This window comes from Pseudopipra pipra, chromosome Z (assembly GCF_036250125.1).
Source record: "Pseudopipra pipra isolate bDixPip1 chromosome Z, bDixPip1.hap1, whole genome shotgun sequence".
NCBI lineage: Eukaryota > Metazoa > Chordata > Aves > Passeriformes > Pipridae > Pseudopipra > Pseudopipra pipra.
Genome location: NC_087581.1, coordinates 57977225 through 58002923, shown reverse-complemented (window position 1 = coordinate 58002923; position 25699 = coordinate 57977225). Strand labels below are relative to the sequence as shown.

Here is a 25699-nt window from a genome sequence, read left to right as displayed (position 1 = left end):
AACACCAGAATACATGGACATGGGTGACAACAGTAGTAAAAATCAGAGCTGGATAACAGGAAATGTTTGCAGCTGACAGAAACAGTTTAGTTAGTGCCTCTTTTTCAAGCATATGAAGAAGCTGAATGAAGAAAAAATCAGCCTCAAATGAAGGAAAAACTGGGGCAATGACCTCAAAACTTCAAATGTAACTAAAAAAACCACAGAAATGATAACAAGGATGAGCCTATTCCAACAGTTAAAACATATTTTATTTTCTTTTTATATATTCTACTCAAACTTCACTAAACATGTAGTCATTCATAACTTTATCCAGATTATGTAGTTAGCAAGACAGAGAGAACCCCGGTGATAAATCAGTAGGTAACAACAGAGATACAACTTACTTATTGACTAATTTCGAATTAAGCTTTCTACTCTGTCATAGCTTCATTTTTGCTACACCAACTACATTTCTGTTTGTGATGACAGAAAAGCATGCCAAAACCAGATAATTCCAATCTCTGGTAACTATTAACTAACACCCAATTCTGATTTCTAGAAGCTAGCCTTCACAAGTGAAATGATACAATCATATCACTTAGGATGACCACTGAGAAGGACTGTAATTTAAGATACATGAACTGCACGCCTGAGCCTCTTATCAAACAAAGAGAAGAACCTAACCCTCTCCACTGAGCTATCATCATCATTTCCAGACTCCCTAACTCCTCTACCTCTGTTGAGATAGTCTGAACTCCACACACAAACTCTTCTCTACTGATGACTCTTGGGCCCATCAGGAACAGCTGTTACATTTAGTACATGTTGACAGGGATTTGAAAGAATGTATGGCCAAATGTATGACCACAGCCCCTTATTTTTTCACTAAAAATTATACCAACCAACATTTCTACTTCTAGTTCTGGAAGGGTATAAAAGAATAAAATTAGAAACTCAGAATAGATCTATTTACTGAAGGGGAAAAAAATCAACAACAACTGAAACTGAGAACATTTGGCAGACAGCAGCTTAGCATCACAAGCAAGTATGTAGCTGTCCACAACTGACAAGTAAGCAGAAACAGTGATTGGCTAGATGTGGTTTAAAATCTACACAAGCAATTTAGTATCGATGCTATAATGTTTAGTTTTTAAGTAAACAATATTGTCATAGGAAAGCTTGTGCTTATGGATAGTAGCACTATAATTTGTAGTTTTATTAACATAATTTTCTGTATCTATAAAGCAAATCATCAGTCTTGGCATGTGACCAAGGTACAAGGGTAGTCACTTCACTGGGAATAAATGCAGTTGGCTAGGCAGTGTTGTAAGACTGTTATTCCATTTTTCCAACAAAGGAGTATTTCTTTTACTGCCTCTTTTTCACATACACTGAAACATGCAACACTCCAGTTAGGGTCTGTCCCAGTTTTAGGAAAAAAAGACAGCTTTAATCCTACTCAGAACAAATCAGCACCAGTTGCAACTGTTTAAGAGATTATTCCTTTTAAACCAGAATCAACCTTTTCCATTCACTTGTTACAAGGTAAAGGGGCAACACATCTGCTGAGCAAGGAGGAACAAGGATTTCCTGGTTTGTATATCCCACTACACAGCAAAAAGCGTTGTCAATCCCAGAAGCTGAATTTTGGAATATTGTCAAAATTGTGAACCTTATGTGGCTCAGGATGTTCATGTGGTATTTCAATTATAGATGATTCCCTGATATTTATCACAGCCGTATAGCCTGAAAAAAAACTCTGGACTGCTATGTCAGTTCACCACTCAGCTGCTGCTGCATACAACCTTAAGTTGCTTGTTATCCAGCAAATCTGTCTTTCAAAAAGTATGTTCTTGCTACTCAAAAATCAGTTGTAACTCTCAAAAATGCTCTTAGGAGATAACATATGTCTTACAATTCCAAGGAGAACCCTGTCTGGGCAAAGAAAAGAGTGTACTGTCTGCAGCTGTCAGAGTTCTCTGTGAGCTGGTGATTGAAGCTCATGTAAAATATGAACGTCCCTTATGTCATCACCATCAGTTCTTTTTTGTGAATAGTTGGGATATCATACTAAAACCTTACATAAACTATAGTACAGATACTGTCCTGAATAGGTATTTATTCAGACACACAAATTTTGCAACTTAAACCCGATACTGAGTTTAGAGAAGGCAGAATAACTAGGGCAAGTGAATCCTGAATTTGTCTGAAATCCTGGATCCAACAGTCTCCAGCCCTCATAGCCAAGTTTTCAAAGATCTGACCAGTAATGAAGAATTTCACCCACTACGGCTTTTCAAATACTCACAGATGCAGCACCAGCACAAGTGCTGACGAGCTACTGAATTTTGTAGCAGTACTGTTCTTTGAGGATTTGCAGAAATACATGCAGAGCCATAAAGTGCTGGAGAGTCACACAAAGAAACTAAGCAGCTTATGGAAGAGCTTCTGACAAGAGATTAAGCATATCTGTAGAACTGTAAGTGGTAAAGACACTAATCTCTCCTTCAACTCACAGATTCAAAGAGCCCATCACCAAAATACTTACGAAGCCACATTCTTCCCTGCAAGATGACTCAGCTTCCCATTTGCCTGCAAGTTAGCTAATGCTTTTACAAATTCTATAAAAATCTAGCAGGACCTTTTAAGTATGGAGTGCTTAATCCTTTAATACCAAGGAAAGTGGATCTTTCCTTAAGGAAAGTCAGGTCTAAGGAAGATCTTTCAGAATCAGCTGGAAGTCTCAATAGGACAGAAAATACTGTTGCATGCCTGTATGTATACAGAAACCAGGACTGGACATAACAAGCAATTCTATAGAACATCCCACTCTACCCAATCTACAACAAAACCTTAAATTCAGATTTACACTGAACAACCACACAGGATTTATTGCTAATGTAACTGAGATTCACCTACCCTTCTGAAATCCAGGGTTGCTACTTCAGCTAGTCTCCCAAAGTGAACTCAGGTGAAGCTACTTTAACCCCGAGAAGTTGTGACATACGTTTACCTTCCAATTCAGATATCTGAAAAGCTCCCTTTAAGTCTAGAAAAGAGTAAGTATTGATTATCGTCCCACTTTCACCCGTGAATGTAATAGTACTCCACAGGGTTTAACTAAGGGATGCAAAAAATTATTACTATCTCTTTTGTAATGTACACTAAATTTAGTTTCCAAAGCAAGAAAGCAAATGACTTCTTTCACTCTGCAGAATTATGTAAATACCAGCATTAGTGACTTTTTCACGTTCTTAATTTTATGGAAGCAATTTCCTTCAAAGCAGGTTATGTATTACATTGTCATCCTGAGGGCTCAAGTCTAGAAAAATTGTAATCTGCAAATATTTTAAAAAGATTTTCCAAGTGCTACAATTTTTCAAGCATCCTGATTGGTTTAAACTACTCCATTTATGGGAAAAGAATATTCATTTCTGTTGGTCCTGGTGAAACTCGTATTTTTCGTGTTGCAGTTGGAAATCTAAAATACACTTATGGAACACTGCTACACTATATCTGTAGTTAAAACATGGTTTTCACTTTCTCCCCCATCACAGCCATCAGTCTTAGCATGTTTTAAAAAATTAATAAAGAAAGAAAAAAAAAAGTCTTTTTTTTTTTTTTTAATTTGGATTCCAAACTGTTTCAAGAACCAAAATTACAGCACTGGATTGATACTGTAATATTTTCTTATGGAGATTCTAGTAAGACTGAATTTATAATTAATCATGCTGCACTATCCCTATAATCAACACAACCTCTGAAATTCCAACATTTCAGCAACATGTAAAAAGTGGTTCTGTTAAGAAGGTCTATGGAAGGGCTTTTTCCCTTGCTTACTGAATGGCGAAAAAACATAAAGGATACAATATCAATGAATGGACTAAACAAAATAAAACCAACCGAACCAAAGGGGAAAAAAATACATATCCTACTAAGATATGAATAACATTTAATTAGACCAGAAGCACAACCTGGAACAATCTGTAACAAAACAAAACATGCACAACAGTGGGAAACCTGCCATTGATATACTCTGTAACACTGAATGTTCAAAGGCTCAACTTTAAATTGTGCAGCTAGTAACCAGCTCACTGTACTTCCTCTGAGCTTTAAAAATATTTTCTTAAGCAGAACTAGCCAAAGATGTCTTCAAATACATTTGTTTTGAGTACTGGTAATTCAATGCTAACACCAAACCCAGGTTAAAATAATACATTCACATATAGATCAGGAGATTGTATATGACATAATTTTCCATGGAAAGTTATGGTTGAGCAGAAACATCAGGAATTAACAATTCTGTTTTTCAATCATTTTAGAAGTGTGAAATCTGACCAGAAAAGCTTTCCTAACTATGCTTAAAAGATACTCATCTTTTTTTTCTAGTTCCTGCAAAATTTTAGGAAAAAAGCTGCTGCTACTCCCAAGTGTGACTCCCTGGAGAAAATGTACATACAATGTTTGCAATTACTAGGAAAAGTCCACTGCAAATTGAATTTATTACTTTACTAGTGAAAATACAGCAGCTGAACTAACAAAATCAGGTTGAGTGTTGATTTTTTTAATAACTACCTTTTATATCAGCAAATTCTATGGCAGAAATAGATTTTATTTCATGTTACCTATCTGTTCTACTTTTAATACCAATGGCAATGCAGGAAGTCCATAAATCTGAATCCTCAGGAGGCTTACACACATCACTGAGAACAGTAAAATGAATGGTTACACATCTGCAGTCTGAACTTTGAGATGAATACAAGTAGATTGCAAATGTGCATTTTTCAAATGATTGCACCCATTATTTTCCACTGACTCATGATTGCTGGCAGAAATGAATAATACATTTTAATATAGTATAGAGATTCAACAATCATAAATACAGAGAGTATGTATGAATATATCCATCTTCTCTGCATATATAATACTAAAGCTATAGGTTTTCATCTGTTTTTAATACTAAAACATCAAATAATTTACAATGCAGAACTGTAATATATATATAGAACACTGCATCAATCATATACAAGTACAAGTGCCATTCAACATGTCTATAAATCCTCCATTAAACCTAGAGTTGAGACTGAACCAAAGACTTACATGGATCAAGTCATGGTCACTTGGAACACTGAGAGACATAAAATGCTGTATTATTTCATGTCAAGATTATTTGCAGCTCACTTCATTATTTCTAAGAATATCAGCAACTGAAATACAGTGCATTCTACAACAAAACCAGTGCTTATTCCCTCTAATTCAGGAGGCAATTACTAAATGATGATTGCAAGATCAGCTGATCAGACTTCTGAGGTATTTTTCACAACCAGTACATTGCTAATGAAAGGAAATAAAATAGAGCCTTGTGTAGCTATTCGGTAACATTGTTAGAGGAAAGAATTAACTATTTGAATACTAAGAATGCCTTGCTTTGGATTTCTACATCCCCCTTGTAACATACCATAAGCCATTTGTCAAGACAACAACCACTACTCATCCTGTACTGAAAATGCACAGAAAAAAGAAAATTCAACCGCTATATCCTAAATGGAGCCGAAAAGTGTTAAGCCCATGCGTCATCTGAACAGCACTCCAAAGTAACATAAAACTTTACCAACATAAAGAAACACTACAGGACAAAGAGTGTGTAAGTGTACGCGCTGCTCTTGTACTTACTTAAGCAAGACTTGGAGATGTGCTTTTTTAGGAGAATTAAGCAGAATGTACAGGAAACCAATGATTGCACACAATTCATAATCAACTTGAGAAGAAAGTGATACATAAAAATATTCATGATAGTTTGATTTAACAACAGTTTACTCTAGGTATAATTTGAAAAGTACTATGCCATAAAAGCATTCACAACTTCTCGTCTTTTGGCAAGGGTAATGAATATTGAACATCTGCAGGGCTCTTGTGAGTTCATGAACTACAGAAATAAAAAATTGCCTTCTTTTGGTAGCCTAGTTCTTATGTAAAAATCCAAAAATAATACACTCTAGTAACAGCATCCACAAGGAATCAGATACTTGGCCTCAAAGTAAGACAGAGCAGCATAGGGCTTATGGCAACTACCGCTGCTAATGTAGGCTCCAATGCTTATGTTAGGATGAAATCAAGCATAGCAAGCTCAGCCTTTCCAAACCATGCATTGGTTTGGGAGGAGAGGAGGAATTCTATGTCAATGTCTTTAATAAAGCAGATGTGACTCATTGCACTCTCATTTAAAATCATTAACTGAGGTTTCTCTTTTTCCTGCTGAATCAACGGCAGCAGCACTGGGGGTAGTACCACTGGGGCAGTGATCCTTCCTAACTTTCTGCTGTCAGTACAGTCACTTAAATAAAATCATATTATTTGATACAGCAGTTTTGTGACACAAAACCTGGCTTTGGTTTCTCCTTAACACCTTGCAACACTCTTATTCACCCTACTTCTGCAGTGGCACTGATCATAGAACAATATGGAATTAATTTAATCAGTATATCATCCCAATAAATCTTTCAAAAGTACTTTTTTATTAATTGAAGAACACATTTCATTTATATGTGTTGTTTCAATAAACCAAGTAATCTAAAATATCTTTGCTTAACAAATTTTTAATGCTGAAAGCATCTGTTAGGTCATGGTGGGGTTTGAGGGGCCTTTTTAATTATTATTTTTAGAATGAGAAAAAGGCATTTTTCAAACACTTTCCTGTATCTTTCCTTTTCTCATTTAAATTACCTAACCCAAATTCAATAATTGCCAAGTAGAATTTCAACACCTTGTAGTCCCACTGTGGCTGGTTCAATTATTTCTAGAAATATCCTGGAAAAGAACTAATGCCAAACAGTACTCTCAAGTTTGCAACATCCAAATGCTGTATTTGAAGTCAGAAATTTAGAACTTGCCTCATTTACATTTCTCTGCCAAAATATATATCCTGCATTCAGTCCCACGATGATTTCTTGCTTCATGTTCTATGCTTCATGTTTTTTTTTTCATGTTTTAATTATAGATTCAAGGGAAAACTTCTATATAAGTAACATTTCCCGCAAGGGTCACAATATATCAAGTGTATCCACCATCTGTGTGAAGTCTATGCACCATCTTGCTCTCTGGTCCAAGGCTTGTTTCTCTGCAACAAGGATCAAACCACCTTCCTATTCTGTCTTCCAACTGCACCCTTTTTTATTCTCTCTCTTTTAATATATATGGGCGATCAATTCCACTGTCCCATCCTTTGTGCACTGAAATTCACTAGTATATCCAAAGGCTAAACTCTAACAAAATGTGATACTTCAAATTTCAAACTTCCCGTTTATTGAAAGTACATTCTACTCACAGTCTGGATCTGAGGCACCAGTGTGTGACCAGCAATACACTTCAGTTTGATATGTGAGTCAGCCTTATATATCACAGATGAATGTATCTGTGCATATGGTGGCCATGGGCCAAAAAAAAAGAAACGTTGAACTCAAAAACTCACTCACAAAAACTCACTCTCCTTGTCACTCTGACCAACCCACTTTCGAGATTACTTGATGAATCACATCAATTTGATAAATACTGTATGAATATATTACAGGTATTTATTTTTCAAGTAAAGAAATATTGTTAAAAAAACTTTTAGCAAACTTTTAACTTTCACTGCAAACATGAACTTCCCTCAAAATCAGCAATGACCACTAACATCTATGAAAATATCTTCAGTTTGATAAAATTAAATGAACACAGGAGAGAAGTTTCACTATTTTTCATACTCTATTCCCAGACACAGCCTGTGAAGTCTTTCGCAAAAATTCTTAATAGTTAGCAGTGTAAACTACTGTAAATTTAAGCACTGTCAAAAAAGAACCTTTTCTTTCAGTTAAAGTTTGCTGGAAACTGGAAAATTCAGTGAAAAACAGCTAAATTATTCTTCAGAGATCAGAATGCTGTCCTTCAGAAACTGTCATTATTTTTTCATTTGAGTAATGAGAAATAGACTGCAACCGTACTGCTGCAGCTATACAATGTTATTATACATAGAGTATTGCTATCCAATATTAGTTGCTTAAAATATTTAAATATTAAAATATTATGAAGATAAGACCAACACCAGTGCTCAGTTGTACAGCTATTAGTCTCCAACAGCAGTGCGGGATGAGGTGGCAGAAGTTCCAACTTTAGAAGTAGTAATATTATTTTAAGCTGAAATTTTGTAGTGTCTTCTTTCAGAGATTTCTAAAACACTTTACCAAGGGAAAAAAATTACATTTTTGAAACTATGTTAAGGAAATGAATCTCACTACATCAAAAACTACAATGTCACAAAATTTATGCATTGGCACATTCATTTACATGTACTGATTTTGATACAGAGATTAACTGAAGGATTATACTTTTATGTTTTGCAAAAGGATACCTACTTTATGCAAAGCACAGCCAAACTACTCAGAAAAATCAGGTGGATATTTTCATTTCTTGTATTTCTCATCCAGCATTTAACTAGAATACATCTTACTAATTTTAGACTCTGTAAGCTCCACAGTGAGTGAAAGATCAGCTTTTTCAAGGATGTTCATCAGTACTGTCCAAGTGTTTTCACAAACATTCCTTAATTCATTCACAGTCTCCATTACAGGATGAGAAAGCATTATTATCCCTACCTAGAAATTTGAAACACAGACAAAGGTGCTTACAGGAAGCCACAGAATAACAACAAAGAGGCCAGGATGAGAAACATGGGAGCACATGGGATTTCCTGTGTATTTGTCCACATCTCCAGACTGTACTGATCACTGTCAGAAGTGGGAGACAGCTCTCACTGCAGTTCATTTCATGTATGTCTCCAACACCACAAGGTTCAGTGTAGACAACCTAAATATGAAAGCATATGGCTTTCATGGCTATCAGCCATATAATGATTTGGGTTTCATGCTTAGCAACACACAAGGCTACCACCACAGAGGCAGAGACACAGGCTATTCACTGTTGCCTTGTCTCTTCATACTATTTCATAGAATCACAAAACAGTTGAGATTGGAAAGGAGCTCTGGAGGTCATCCGGTCCAAACCCCTGCTCAAGCACCATCAGCTAGAGTCAGTTGCCCAGGACTGCATCTAGATGGCTTTCAAGTATCCCCAAGGACGGAGACTCTACAACCGCTCTGTGCAACCTGTGCCAGTGCTTGGTCACTCTGACAGTGAAAAAATGTTTCCTGATATTCAGAAGGGACCTCCTGTGTATCAGTTTGTGTCTGTCGCCCCTTTTTCTCTCTCTGGACACGACTGGGAAGAGCTTGGCTCAGTTCTCCTTGTACCCTACCAGTGGGTATTTTTTATATATTGACAAGATTTCTGCCTCGGGTTTCCTTCTCCAAGCTGAACAGTCCCAGACCGCTCACCTTTTCCTCACATGAAATGCTTCAATCGCTTATTCATTTTTATGGCCCTTTATTGGACTCTCTCCAGTCTCATGTCACTCATACTGGGAAGTCCAGCACTGGACACAGCACTGCACCTGTTGCCTCTCTTTTCACTCTACTGAATAGAGGGGATGGCTCAGCTTCCTTGACCTGCTGGACATACCCTGTCCAGTGCTGACCAGAATACCATTCACCGCCTTTGCCAAAAGGGCACACTGCCACTCATGTTCAACCTGTTCAACAAATATTGTTAAAAAAACTTTTAGCAATTTTACTGCAAACATTAACTTTCCTGAAAATTAGCACCAGGGTCTTTTCTGCCAAGCTGCTTATCAGCTGGGTGGCCTCCAACATATATTGGTGCATGGGGTTGTTCCTCCCCTGATGCAGGGCTTTGCTCTTCAGTGCAGTAACATGAGGTTACTGTCTGTCTGCTTCTCCAGCCCTTAAAGGTCCCTCTGACTGGCAGAACAACACTCTGGCCTATGTGCCACTGCAGATGTGCTGAGGGTGCACTGTGCCCCACCATCCAGATCATTAATGGTGATGTTAAACAAGATTTGACCCCTGGGATACACTGCTAGTCACTGATCTCCAACTAGATTTTGTTTCATTGCTAACAAGCCTCTGGATTAGGCCATACAGCCCATTTTCAAGCCACCTCACTGCCTGCTTTTCCAGTCTGTATACAGACAGCTTCTCTGTGAGGATCTTCTAGAAGACAGTGTCAAAGGACTCACTAAAGTCTGGGTAGACACCATTCACCGCTCTTCCCTCATCTACCACACTAGACATTTCATCATAAAAGTTTATTGAGTTGATCAAGCATAACTTCCTCACCATGCTGACTATGGCTGATGATTTTCTTGTTTTTCATGTGCCTGGAAATGGTTTCCAGGATTAGCTTCTCCAGCCTCTTCTCAGGGATTGAGGTGAGGCTGTCTGGCCTGTAGTTCACTGGGTCCTCCTTCCTGTGTTTCTTGAAGATAGGAATATATTTGCTTTCCTCCAGCCTTCACGTACTTCTCCCAGTTACCATAATTTATCAAGGGCTATTGAAAGTGGCCTCACAATGACAGCTTCCTCAGAACTCATGGATGCATCCCATCAGGATCTGTGGATTTACTTATGACCAGTTTCCTTGTCGTGATCCTCTTCTACCAAGGGTATATCTTCCTTGCTCCGACCTTTCCACCCTGAAGGCCAGGCTTGCTAGTAAAGACTGAGGCAAAAAATGCATTCAGTACTTCCACCATATCCGTGTTCTGTGCAACCAGGCCCTCCATATTGTAGTTGCCAAGCCACCCTCCATGATACTTGAAAGTCAGGGCAGTCAGTTGAACTCCCAGGTGACTGGAAAAGGGGAAACATTGTACTCATCTTTAAAATCGGTAGAAAGGAGGACCCGGGGAGCTACTGACCTGTCAGCGTCACCTCTGTGCCTGGGAAGATCATGGAACAGATCCCCCTAGAAGCTTTACTATGGCATGTGGAAGACATGGGGAGGTGATTCTAGATGGCCAGCACAGCTTCACCAAGGGCAAGTCCTGCCTGACCAACCAAGTGGCTTTTACGATGGAGTGATTCCATCGGTGGACAACAAAAGAACTGAGGATGTAATTTATCTGGACCTTATGGTCCCCCACAACATCCTTTTCTCTAAACTGGAGAGATAGGGGTGGACTGTCTGGTGAATTGGTCAGATAATCAAATCCAGAGAGTGGTGGTCAATGGCTTAGTGTCCAGATGGATACCGGTGACAAGTGGTGCCCTCAGTGGTCTGTATTGGGACCAATGTTATTTAATATCTTCATTAATGACATACATAAAGGGATCTAGTACACCCTCAGCAAGGCTGCAGATGACACCAAGCTGACCAGTCCTTTTGACACACCTGAAAGTCGGGATGCCATCCAGAGGGACCTGGACAAGCTCAAGTGGGTCCATGGGACCTTCATGAGGTTCAAAGAGGCCAAGTGTAAGATGCTGCACCTGAGCTGGGGCAACCCCTGGTACCAACACAGGCTGAGGGATGGAGGGATTGCGAGCAGCACCAAGAAGGACTTGGGATTGCTGGTGAATGAGACACTGGATGTGACCCTGCAGTGTGCACCCGACAGCCCAGAAAGCCAGTTGCATCCTGGGTTGCATCAAAAGAAGAGTGGGCAGAAGGTCGAGGGACGTGATTCTGCCCCTTTATTCCAGCCTTGTGAGACCCCACCTGAGCTGCTGCATCCAGCTCTGGGGTCCTCAAAACAGAAAAGAAGACATAGACTTGTAGGATTAAATCCATAAGAAGGCTACAAAGATGATTGGAGGGATGGAGCATGTCTTGTAAAAGAATTGGGATTGTTCAATTTGCAGAGGAGAAGGCTCCAGGGAGATCTCACTGTGGCCTTCCAGTACCTGAAGGCCTACAAGAAAGCTGGAGAGGGATTTTAAAGAAGGGCTTATAGAGATAAAACAAGGAACAAGAGTTTTAAACTAAAGGACAGCAGGTTTAGATTGGATGCTAGGAAGAATTCTTCCCTGTGAGGGTGGTGAGGCACTGAAACAGGTTGCCTAGTGCATGAGTGGATGTCCCATCCCTGGAAGTGTTCAAGGCTAGGTTGGATGGGGCTTTAAGCAACCTGGTATAGTGGAAGGTGTCCCTGTCCATGGCAGAGCGGCTGGAACTAGATGGTATTTAAGGTTCCTTCCTTTGTGATGATTGTTTCTTTACCCTGTTGTCTATGTGTATTCCAGCTCCATTAGTAAATGAGCCAAGGATGTCTACTAAACATTCTTGACCACCATGCAACTTGCCAAAAAGGGGAAGAGCAAGGACATCATGAAGCAGTTCTCACATTTTTTACCTTATAAGCACCTGACTTTGTAACCATTGCAAATCTGCTAACTATTCATGTAATTTCCAGTTATGGTTTGGTTTTGGGTTTTTTTCCAAGGAGGTTTAACCAGAAGACACAGTTCTTTGCTTCCAGCACACAATGTGTGTAGAGAACAGTCCTGTGGGACTACATAATGCCCCCAGCATTATGCAGGATTATGGAGGGGTCTGAGAAAGACTAAGTACACCATGGGAAATACACTGAGTCTCATAGTTTGAAGATGCTGGAGCTGTTCAACACGAACAATGAATCTTTCTCAAAACAAAAAACTGTTAGATCTCCATAGTACAAAAAGATGTTGCTATTGACAATTTGTGGTTCCCTATTATATTTTCTTCCAATTTTATAGGTGAAAAGACTTGAGCCATTTATTCAAGACCATGTGGTGCTAGAACCAGGCTTAGCTTGCATTCTTGCACAGCATCCAGTGAACTAACACTATTCTTTTTCCTCAGAAAGGTGTCAAGGACAGGCCTAAGAAGTACTTCTTTTAAAGAAGTGTTTAATAAAAGATAAGAGAAGATTTTATTTATTTCAGTTTAAGCATTTATCTAGAAACAACATATTTTCTTGGCAGACAAGTTGCAGCATACCACCAGGCTAAAAAGCTCAGCTTCATGCTACTCCTCTAAAGCATGCCTCATGTCACATAACACATGCTTTATTAGAGTCTATTTTGTATTCCACTCTGTTTGACAGTATTCACTCTTAAGTGAAATATTTTTGTGCCATGAAAAAAATTTGCATGAATTAATCCTTTTATATCCTAACTTCACTTTTCAAACCATGTTTTCTCCCTTGTCTTTGTTAAATAGCATGAAAATTGTCCAGTAAAAGAACTGGATACTCAATGGGTATTTTCAGAATATATCTTTAGATATAGATCAATTTTGCAGTTCTCTGCAGAGTTTTTTTGGTTGGTTGGTTCTTAAGAAGGAAAGGAGAGTCTATTTCTGAATTAAAAAATACTAAAATCTGATACGCAAGTATACTTGTCGTCAAACTTTACTCATACAACGTGCTACCTTAATTGGAAGTACACTTCATTGACAAGCATGTGGAATAATTTAACAACTAATCTGACTGTCAAACCAAAAATAATGCTTACTACATAAATTAAAAAAGCAAAAACTGAAAATGCCCTACCAATGAAACAAACAAACCAATAAAAGAACCCCACAAACCAAAACAACAAGAAACTCTTGGTATTGCTGGGATTTTCTTTGAAATGTTCAAAACTCATACACATTACTTCTCTTAAAAGCACATTCAAAGCCTTTTTAACAGAGTTGGATTGTGTTTTATATATTATAGTGATCTTACTGTTATTGCTGACATTTTTCATATAATTTCACTTCTTTTTTTCCCTGTGGTCTAGATTCAGTGCTTTGATAAAGGACATTTTAAAATGCTCACTTTCTAACACCACTTCTTCAACCTGGTCTCTCATCTGAATTTTAACTCTTGCAAAAATGTGTGGCCTGGATCTGAAGGTTCTTTAAGGTTGAGCTTAACAATCAAATTTAGAATAGGGACTCTAAAATTAATTTTTGGAGTGCAAAATTGTCAGAAGTCTCTCCTACACTCCACTGTCCGTTCTATAATTCCTTACAGAGAGGAATTATATAGTGAAATAGCCAATTAAACTCAGTGGAAAAGAAATGAAGACTGTGTCAGTACAAAGAAAAAGAAACACAAGTCCAGATGCAAAGCATCCACCAACAAGGTTGCGGCAAAGCAGTGGGCATGCAGTTGTCAATTATGTCACCGTGTGTAGGAGTATCCACGATAGTGCAAATCGAGAGAGCACAGTTAAAAATAGCAGTGGAGACAGATGAAAGTAGACTTCAGCATGGTTTAACAATCTGTCCAGAAGGCTTGCAAAGCCCTCTCTTAAGTCTAGGCTGGCATGTCTTCATATCACATATAGATCAAAGCTATTACAGAGCTGTCTGCATGTCCTGCAATCACACTACTCGACTGCAGTGTAGACACATCCAAAAATAGAGCTACCGTAGATATGTTCATCTAAAAACTGCATTTGCAAAACAAAAAGTCTGGAAGTCTACTGTAAAGCGTATGAGACCTGATGAGGAACACATGCTAGAGAGAGTGTCCATTTTGTTAAATTCTATTAGCTGTGCTAATTCTGTCCTCTGCAGAACCTCCTTCCCTTGTACTCCTGGAGTACACTGTAACACATGTTGGTTGGCCTTTCCTGTGGGGATTTGCAAAGTCAGGCCAGGTTAACCTGAACCTTCACGTTCAGCAACTCACTGAGCTTTACCTCTGAGGAAGAGACACTCTACAGGCAGATGGAGACAATCGTGTTACCTGTAAACAGCACTCATTCCTATTCATATATTACTAACGCTGGATTCTGAAGCCCTAACTGAAGCAGGCATATTAGTTACACAATCACAGAATATGCCTAGTTGGAAGGGACCCACAAGGATCATCAAGTCCAACTTCCGGCCCTGCACAGGACCATTCCCAAGAGTCACACCATGTGTCTGAGAGTATTGTCCAAATGCTTCTTGAAACTGTCAAACTTGATGCTGTGACCACTTCCCTGGGGAGCCTGTTCCAGCATCCAACTACCCTCTGGGTGAAGAACCTTTTCCTAATATCCATCCTAAACCTCCCTTAACACAACTTCAGGCCATTCCATCAGGTTCTGTCACTGGTCACCACAGAGAAGAGATCCCTGCCTGCATGCTTCTTCCACTCACGAGGAAGTTGTACACTGCAATGAGGTCTCCTCTCAGTTATCTACTGGTTCAAGGCCAGTGATTTCAGAAGAACATCAAGATACCAACAACACCTTTACCAGGGGCAGAACTTTCTGTGAGGCAAAAAGCCAGGAGCTGATAAAGTCCTATGAATTCAGGACCTCCTTTCCCCAAACACTGCTTTGCTGCACAGCTGCACCACTACATCCTCTACTAGCTACAGACTACTACAGACACTGCATTCTCTCAAGAATGGCTTACTACCATTTGTCCAGCAAGTGACCAAAGGGATCTACATATGTTCTTAAACTGATTGTGTAATAAATGATTCACTCTGGGGAGATTTTGTGTGCATTTTGCTAAATGACAACCAGAAGACAAGTTAGGAAGGAATGCAGTTATTCAGCACACTTAGCTGCCTTATCAGGAGAGTATAAAGACACATAAGCTAGTGTTGACTCAGACAATTAAAGCTCTGGTAGGAATTGGATCTCAGCAGCAGGGGTAAATTACTCATGGGTTAATTTACCGTGGGAAGAAGCAAGTTAGCAAAATACAGAAAGTTCTAGGTGCAGGGATAAAAATCTTTTGTTGCTGCCTGTCTCTCTGGAAACTGTAAGCACATGCAAAGTTGTGCTTCAGTTAGCTGTCTGGACTTGGGCACCTCAGCACTTAATCATAGAGAAATTTCCAGACACCAAGCAGTGCTGTCCTGGTAACTTCCACCAAACTGGGAGAAGCTGCTGACTCCTTTGAAAGCACATCCCGACAAATTAGAGGGCTGGGCAATCACCAACCAGATGAAATTTAACAAGGCCAAGTGTCCGATTCTGCACCTGAGACAGGGCAACCCCAGATGTAGGGACAGACTGGGAAACAAGTGGCTGGAGAAGGATTGAGAGGCACTGTGGAACAGGACCTGAGGGTTCTGCTTGATGGCAACTTCACTACGAGTCAGCAATGTGTCCTGGCAGTCAAAAAAGGATCAATTATATCCTGGGGTGCAACAAGCACAGGGAAGCATTCCTCTACCTTAAAAATGTCAATTTAATACCTACATGAGCACTACTCTCAGTTCTTACCATCGAAAGAACAATACCCAGTGTCCTGAGGTACATCAGCTGCAGCATCGCCAGCCAGCCAAGGGTGGTGATTTTCCCACTCTGCTCTGTGCTGGTGAAGCCTCACCTTGAGTACTGTGCAGTTTTGGGCACCACAATATAAGAAGGATCTAAAGCTATTAAAGGGTGTCCAAAGAAGGGCTAAAAAGTTGGTGAAGGGCCTAGAGGGGAAGCCGTAGGAGGAGCATCTGAGGTCACTTGGTCTGTTCAGCCTGCAGAAGAGGAGACAGGGGAGATCTCATTGCAGTCTACAACTTCCTCACAAGGGGAAGAGGAGGGACAGGCACTGATCTCTTCTCTGTAGTGACCAGTGACAGAACCCAAGAGAACTGCATAGAGCTGTGTCAGGGAAGCTTTCTTTAGACTGGATATCAGAAAAAGGTTCTTCAACCAGAGGGTGAAGGTTCTTCACCCAGGAAGTGGTCACAGCACCAAGCCTGTCAGAATTTCAACATTAATGAAAAGCAACTCAAGGTAAGTTTTTGCCCATGTCCTAGCAACAAGCATAAATATTGTGCTTTATCCAGTATTCAACATATGAGTTTGCAAAATGATAATATCTCAGAAATTAACATAATTCAAACACGTACCTTAAGACTCTTTGCATGTACAAAGAGGAAAAACAAGTACACTTAGACTTAGAACAACAGAAGTGTGGGTCAGGGAATGTGACACAGCTCATTTACCCTACTAGCACTCTTCTGCTTCTGTGTACACTATTTCCCAAATATATTCTGCTTCTTTTTGTTTGGTGCTTGTTTGCTTTTAAAAACATCTTGGAGATAGCTTTTACAAATATTCAATAAGTGTCTTCAATATTTAGAATCTTGAGCCAATTCAAAAGCAACTTGGGCTCTTCATATATTTACTGCTGGGACTCAACTGGAACTGACAGTACAGCATATAAAAGGCAGGATATTTAGAGCTGTATTTTAGTAAACAAGAACACGAGGTAGGTACATGCACATATAAGCATGGCAACAGTTATATGTTGTTAGTCTGGACAGTTAAACGCATGTCCTAATTCTTAAAAAAAAAAAAAAAAAGCCACTCACTGTGGCCAGATCCTGCAAAAGAACTAAATGGATGGAAAACCAGCAGAGCAGTGTAGCTTCAAATCACAATCATGTGCATGCCCCTGTTATGCGCATCACAGAATCACAGAATAGCTGGGGTTGAAAGGGACCTCTGGAGATCATCAAATCCAATCCCCCTAATAAAGCAAGCTCACCCAGACCAGACTGCACAGGATCATGTCCAGGCTGGTTTTGAATATTCCCAGGAAGGAGACTTCACAACCTCTTTGGGCAGCCTGTTCCAAGAAAGCTATGTAGCACAGCTTGATTTTTACTCAAAGATGTAAACAAGTTGGCTAAAATGGGGGGGGTTGAAGGGAAGTGCTAAGTTCCTGATTAGAATTACATTTTAAATGGAATGTTCCAGACTGATACAGTAACAATAAAGCAGAAGGGGAAAGGGAGGGAGGATTTATATATAAGGAGAGGTCATATAATACACTGTATTGAGTTTAAAAGATAAGTAAAACAATGCTTTTTTCTCTGGTATAAACAAAAATAATGCCAGCAGTTTGACTGCAAACAAGAACTGAGGAAGAAACAGAACTGAAAAGGAAATGCTTACAGCAAACCTTACAAACCTAATGCTATGCTTTAATGAGGAAAAACGCATTTTCAAGCATCGCTCAATAATTCTTTAAAGAGTGCAAATCAACCCCATTCATGTTCAAAGTAAGCTTTTGCAAACACCCCTTAACATACAACAAAATATACATAATGGAGGATTGCCCTGACTGCCAAACTATAGTGGCTCAATTGTACTTCTCTTTGATAACTCTAAGATCTTCAGATCCCCGAATCACTTAGAGTTTTATCTTAGAGGATGAAATCACAGTTCCACCTTAGACAGGGAAGTGGCAGATGACATTTCTACCAAAATAATTAATTATTTTCCCCACTCACTTTAAAGCTCTCTTAGGATCTTAAATCAATAAAGTATCTGATGCATATGTTCTATTTTCTTGTTTCCAATGGTTCCATGGTGCATATAAATCTATTGCAGAACCATATTTGCATTTAAAGAGAAATTCTCTTGTGTTTTCTCTGCACCTGCTCCATGTAAGCCTATCTTCTCTGCCTCCTTCGAGAAAAAGAGATCTGCCAGAAAAAGAGGGAGCACAGACACAATGCTACTCCACGTCCTCTTACCAATAATCTAAGCACTATTTCCTTTAGTTTACTTTAGTTATGGTCCTATTCTGACAACAGTCGAGAAGAACTATTTGCCCCTCCAAAATCCAACACTTCTCAACTTTTTCTAACATATTTTTAATCTTGACAAGGAACATATATATTTCAACTCTACAAAATTACTGTATTTTCTAAGCAATGCACAGTAAAGCATTGGCAAGTGGATTCCTTACAAAGACTTTCACCTGAAAAATACAAACTTTTGTTTATTTTACTTGGCATTAACTATAATTATCATGGCTGCATAAGGAAGGATAAGCATATTCTTCTCCTGACATTTTACTTTCAACTGTAGCCTGAAAGAGATGTAGATTTATCCTAATAAAACTGAAAAAAAAAAGGGTAATTGCTCCCTTCTCTTCCCCTCTTTGCTCATGATTCATGGGTTGCTTCTGGAGCTTCATGCAGGTAATCAGAGACAGGCAAGGCTGGAAATAAAGCTGTGCTGCACATCTCATCTAGTCTGCTGAAACATTTAAAAGCCAGATGAGGGAAATAACTTGCTGCATTCCACAAAGGCTGCTGGAACTACTGGTCTTTGTGCTCATGAGATGCGGCATCACCACTCCATGCACACATGACACCGAACGATGTCACAACTACTGCCAATGTAAATTTTGTGCTGCTGGCCATGACAGCTGAATAACCCCCATCAGCCTGCCTCTGGCTGTGTGCTCCTCCTTTCTTGCTGGCATCTTGTCACACGTGGAGGCAACGCTACATGCACGTCTCCACTTCAGAGCACAAAACTATAGTGGCCACAGTAGGGCCGCCCCACTTACCCCTTCCTGTTTCTAATCAGACAAGCGTCCAAGAAGAACAGAGCTGCTGTGGGTGTAGATACAACAGAGGTCTGGGACATCCTGGAAGGAGACTGTGTGAGGAAGAGAGCTGCACCAGTGTGGGTGGTATCCCTTCTCATACGTGTGTGGGATGAAGACTTCTTGCACCTATGGAGTCTGCATGGGAACAAGTATTGGCTCCCAGGAAGATCGCACAATTGGGAAGCAGAGGGGCACTTCCTAGTTTTTCAAGTTCTGCTGATGTCTGGACAAAAAGCGGTTACAAAATACATAATATTTGGGATCACAGTTTCTCATTCATGAAAAAAAAAATTACCTATCACTTATTCACAGTACTTGATGAAGGGACAGAATCTCCCAAAGTATCGCATAGTCACCTTTGTCCAAGAAGTCTACTTTTTTTTTACATGCAGCACTTTGTAAACTCAGAAGCTGGCCCCAAAGAACTCATGTCATACTTACTTGCCATGTTGCTGTCACTAGAGAAAAAAACATTAAGAAGACAAGCAGTTTCTATCTAATATGATTTACTATCTTCTATACAAGTTTTACTACCTTCTACAGAACTTCTATAGAACCTGAAACACTGTCCATCTCCTTATGCCAAAATGCCACTTAAAGCATTTTGAGTAGCCCACACTGGACTGCTCACTTCAGAAAAAGGAGGGTTTTTTTAATAGGTTCCTCGGATTTGGAGTAACTCTTCACTGGGCCAGTCCTCCGATGTAATTCTATTTTACCCATTTTTTCAACAAGCTACAAGCCACATATGCTTTCTGCAGCATGCTGAATCAATGACACAGACCAGAAACCACAAAGACCTGAAAAATCACTGAACTGCCAGTTTAAGACAGTGTCAGTGCCTGTGATAAGCGGAACAGTCAGTTTGCGTAAGCTGATCTTGACACACAAAAACATGCAGAAATTAGACATACCACACCTTACAAAGGGAGCCTTTTCACATCAGGCATGGGCAGTATGTCTCTGTGCTAACTAACTGAACACCAAAAGGAAAAGTTACAATTTTCCAATTGTAACTATAGTGATGAGGCAAATGTCTTCTTGATAACTGCACAGGTCAATTCTAACTGTTTTATATACATGAAAAGTGCTTCTTACTGTTTAACATCTCACTGTGTCTTGAGCAACTCCCCAAGCCTGCTCTCGAAAACAGGTTTCCAGCTTACCTGCAAAATCTTCGAACTATGGCTCCAGTATCACACCAGGCATACTTGCAGGCTTAGCAGTACAAAGAGAGAAGTGGCTTACCGAGTTCAACAGGCATGAGCTCACCCATGAGCTAGTTGCAGAGGATTTTAGGCTGAAGAAGCTCATGTTTATAGGTGGTAGTTAGGCAAAAGGTCATGCTTTTTATGGCTCATTGGAAGTACATGCAGTACATATAACTCCTAAATTCAGTAAGGGCAGGACACCATGAAAGTCTGCTACAGCATGCTGGACAAGGTTAAAATACACGCACATCATTCTACATAACTTCTTGCTGAGGGACCAGTGATATTTGCACAAGACATAAAGTGATTTTGATTTTCCAATGCTATGATTCTATAACTTTCTTCAGCCATCTAAATAACACAAAAGGGTCCAACAGTCAAGAGATTTGCTTAAGCATAATTTTTTAAAACTTCTTTTCAGTTACCTTTTGCTGTTGGATTGCTGAGGTGTAAAACGAGGCTATGCTTCCAAGATTTTCCATGGAAGCACAGGCACTAGCAGTTCTTTGGTGGGTTTTCGATTGGGGGGACTTTTTGAAAAGCAGTTGTGACTGATTAATATCTCTGTAAGAGTTGTGGCTTTAAGCCAATCATTGAAAGTGCCGTCAGGTGATGACACTGACAACGAAGACAGACTGTTTGGGAGCTGGTTTTTATCCAGTACCATCAGACCTGATCCTCGAGCTCTTCTTCATATAAACTGCATTTGCTCACACAAAAATGCTCACTGATACGAGCATGAAAAAGGTTTGATCTCTGGTGCTGCAAAAACACGATCTTGGGCTCGCCCAAGTATAAGCCTTGGCACAGTTTTTCTACCCGACGACTTGGCATTTATTTCCCCCCAGTTACAAACATGAAACTCCTACTTGATTTTCTTCCAGATTTCGGCTTGCCCGGCGGGATAGGAGGGTGCTGACAGCCGGGTCCCCGCCCGGGCGCCCGGCTCCGAGCAGAGCAGCAGTGGATCTGGGTCGGCTCCGAGTGTCAGCGCCTTACACCGCGCTACAAGGGCTTAGCGGCGGCACATCGCGGGGCTGACATCACGTATGCGCTCAGCCCCAGCAAAACCCCCCGCGTTCAGCCCTGATTTCATGCGGAAAGCACTTCCCCGGGGCGGGCTGGCAGGGGCCGGGGCTCAGCCCCCGCTCGCCGCTCCCGCCCCCCGGCCGCGTCCCCCGCCGCCCGGGCAGCGCCGCTCCCGCGTCCCCGGGGGACGGCAATACCCGCACCCCCCGCGGGACACCCCGGGCTCGGCTCCGCGCCCCCCTCCCGCCGCCCCGAGGGACAGTGCTGTCGGCGGCAACAAAGCCCCTCGTCCGAACGGCTCCGCTGCCCTCGCCTCACCTCAGCCCTGCGCTCCGCTCGGCCGCGGCCGCTCCACGGCAGCCGCGGGGTGATGGAGACAGGGAAGGACCCAGGTGACGCCTCTCGGCTGCCGCCCCCCCGCCACTCTACGCCGGTGCAGGCAGCGCTCCGCCAGCGGCCCGGCTCCCCCGCCCCGCCCTCCGCCTCTGTCCTGCCACCGGCCAGCGGCCGGGAGAAGGAGGAGGAGGGAAGGAGGAGAAGAAGAAGAAGAAGAAGGATGGAAGGGGGGGCGGCCCCGCCCGGCCCCGCTGCGTCACAATGCGGGGGGCGCTGCCACGTGACCGGGGGGCGGGGGCTGTGCGGGACCCCCGCGCTCCCGGGGCGGCCCCGGCGGAGGTGCTGGGAAGTGGGAACGGGGTTCCCGTCCCGCCGGGAGCCGCCCCCGCCCGCCCCGCGGGTCCTGCGCGCGTGTGAAGCGATGCCCGCGGTATCCGAAATCGCTGCGCCGTCGTGACAAATCGTCCGCGCGTGGCACAGTGCTGCGCTAAAAAACCACGAAAATGCAGAGCTCTAACCTGAACATGCCGAGTTCATTCCGCTCACATCTGTTTGAAATAAAATTTAATGGGTTTGGGGGGGGGGGCAGTTTTGTTGTTTGTTTGTTTGTTTTTATTTGATATGCTGTAAAACCTGGAAAGTCTTTCTGCTTCCCTCTGGCTCGTGAGGATGGAGGCGGTGGCACGCTCGAACACCTTTCCATCGAGCTAATCCCACCTTCCTTGGCGAGGAACTTACGTTTTCTCCCACAGTGCTGAGAGCACGCGGAGCTGCCGAGGGTGCTCCTGCACCCAGCCGCTGCAGGTGCCCACGGAGCCGGGCAGAAACGCGCCGGCTGTCCCTTAGGCGCTGCAGGGACTGCACGAAGAAAGGAGGCCTCCAAACAGAGTAACACCCTGCCACATGGGCACCTGATGGCAGCAGGAGAAGAGCATAAAAGTGAACCTTTGGCTGGTTTTCCTCTTTATGATTTAGTCTGTTTTGTTGAGGGTTTTTTCCCCCCTTAGGAAAATAGGCATATTTTCCATCCTGTCTCTCAAGTGTATCCCTTTACATGCCTTTCCACTTCCCCTCACTTTTATGCACTTTTACCTTTCAAACAGTACATCTTATATTTCATTTTCTCTGATGAGAAAGCACTGAAAAAAGCCCGAGAGATGCATATAGGAAAAATAAGTGAATTTATGCTAGTTTGGCATTTTGGAAAATTATTGCCTGCAGAACACATAGAGCATACTCAGCAGTACCACAAGTACCACATTAGACAGCACGTAGCACTGCTCTGGATAAGTATCTCTGGAAATGGGGAAAACAGTTTAGGCTCCAACTCAGTGGGTCTCTGTTCTTCCTACAGAGATTTCTAGTTAACGTGCTAATCAAAGTGTGGCTAATGGGCATAAAAAGAAATAACTTATTCTGCTTAATCCTGACACAGAGTCATCAGACACTGCCAACCTTGAGACGCTTGTCATCTGAACCCTGTGACTTGGAGATGAAAGGAAACTCAGTCCTCCATAATATGTTACTTGAGCTATCTCAGTGCTGCAGCGTCATGCATTTTCAAATAATTTGCAGCTTATTTAACACTCTTGCCCAGAGGTGGAAAGCTGTTATATTCCTTTCTTATTAAATTACACTTTTAAGACATGTAAAAAAGAAGCTTGAATATGAATTACAGTAATGGATTCTAATGTATATGTGCAACACCAACTATATGAAGCAATACTATCTTAACCACCTTAAAAATGTCTGTGGGTATTGAAGGGGGGGGAAGGTATACTTCGGACAGGTCTTCTGCTTTTATGTAATTTGGTTTTATGAAAGAGCATATTTAGACACTGCATGTTTCACACTTCTACATATATGGAGATTAAGTAACCATTTGGGGTATTTGTAATGCATTTGATTAGGTGGTTTTATACAGGAATGTTGGTCAGCTGTGTGTGATTAAATGGTTTGAAAGGAATGCAGGTCAGCTCCAGAACACAATGTCATATAGGAGTATGGCCTACTTGACAAATAGCGTTGATGAAAAACCAAAACCAAAAAAATCTTATTTTAATTTAGAGTCTATAAATACCATTCATATGCAAATATAGTTTGTAAGATAAAAGCTTGCCAAGTGTCTTTGTATGTGTTATATATGATAGTATCTCAATTAGAACTGATAACCCTGTTTACGTATCTACTTCTGAACTTATTGCTGAAAGTATTGTTTAAATAAGAAGTGCTGATTATGTTACATGACTGTAAAAAACCCCTAAATTATGATATACAACTTCAGTTCTTGCAAGAATTCCAGTATGGATTTTTACTGCCAGCTATATGGCCCGTCATTATTTTTTGTCTAAAACAAAATCACAGAATTAGCTCTCTTCTCACTGAGTGTGCAGATATGAACGTTTGCTGAAGTATGAAAAAACATCTCATTGATAATCCTATTCCCAATGGAATAAAGTAATTCAAAAATGTGTTGCCCACTGCTTTTCTTAGCACATCTCTCCAGGATCATTTAGTGGCTTGTTGAACCTCAGTATTCCTACTTGATGAAGCTGAGGCTGGTATTCGTGTCAGAACTGCACAGTGTATGGTTGGATGCACATGAGACAAGACTGATCTGTGGCCTAGCAGCCCTTGGAAAACTGAATTCCATGGCCCACATCAAGGACCCATGTCAGTCAGCGGCAATCACGGCATTCATCAGTGATCACATCTATTGATTTTAATGAACGCGACAGAAAACCCTCCATTACTTTTGAAATTCCTCTAAGAGGTGAACTTGAGACAGATTTAAAAGTGTGGTGCTTGCTAGTACTCCTCATGAAGACATGACCACATTTTACTTACTGCTCAAAGCCCATGGAGACATGTCCAGCAGGAGATTTTCTATTCCTATGGAGGACCAACTCTGGTGCCCTTATGCTTGTTCCTGGAAATGTGCAGCTGTCTTGTGATGGAAAAGGTAGACAGGAACAGAAAGGAAGCAGCAGAAGCCTAGAAGACATGAGTCCAGCAATATACAGTGTGTTGCCATTTTTTTCAGAGCACCAAGGCTGGGATTCAGTGTTGTTCAGGTAACTCAAACAGTTGGTAACACTGTAGGGATTTGAAGTAATTAAAATATAAAAGAAACCTGTGAACTTCCTGATGGTGACCTAGGACTGCTGACATATATCTCCACGGGGGGACATCACCAACAGTATCATATTAAGTAAAACCTAGCAATTGCAGTGTAAGTGTATCTCCTGAAATAACAGAGAACAAACTTTAGCTCGGTCAAATGATGAACCGTGATGACTCATAGTCATTCAAGGCAGTCATCAGGGCACTTAGATGTTCTCTTTTAAAAAGAGTAAATTAAAAAGATTGAAAACATTTAACTTTGAGGATCAGTAAGAACAACTACCATTTTTTGAGCATGACATAATTTATGTACTCATTTCAAAAGAGGGAGTCCAAACCAAGACAAACCTGTTCCTATCTTCACCTTCAGATTCTGAGATAAACAGGCTACAGATCAAGTCAGTCTGGCATCTAACATTCAAAAAACATTGTTCCTAATTTTTCCCACCTTCAGTTTGCCCTTCAATATATCAAATATTTTACTCAAGTTGGAAAAACATTTTAACTCTTAAAAGCATGTATAAATATAACAAATACTGTCATGGGCATAATTCTATTAGGCTGAGAGAATGATGACAGCATTGCAGAGATTGTTAGAAGTAATGACTTACTGTTTTGCCTTGGTTACAACAAACGGTGCCACAGACATTCTGATGAGTAAGTCTATCTTAAATTCATGGAACTGCTACATCTGAAAGAGTCTTTAAAGTACATACCTGGGACTGCAGTAAAACAATTGTTTTTCTGCTCTGTTTTTGCATTCTTTTCAGTGTTTGTAATGTTAGCCCACAGTAGGC

The 25699-nt window shown here is 40.9% G+C and overlaps 1 protein-coding gene across 3 annotated transcripts in view; it reads right to left on the bottom strand.

Annotated features, from left to right (window-relative positions):
- Window positions 1–21873, bottom strand: part of SNCAIP (synuclein alpha interacting protein) — a 93281-nt gene extending 71408 nt beyond the window's left edge. For all 3 annotated transcript variants that reach the window (XR_010426947.1, XM_064642784.1, XM_064642785.1), the window contains exon 1: window positions 21762–21873. The gene's annotated coding sequence lies outside the window, so the exon portion shown is untranslated. The remainder of the gene's footprint in view (window positions 1–21761) is intronic.
- Window positions 21874–25699: the final 3826 nt, after the last annotated feature.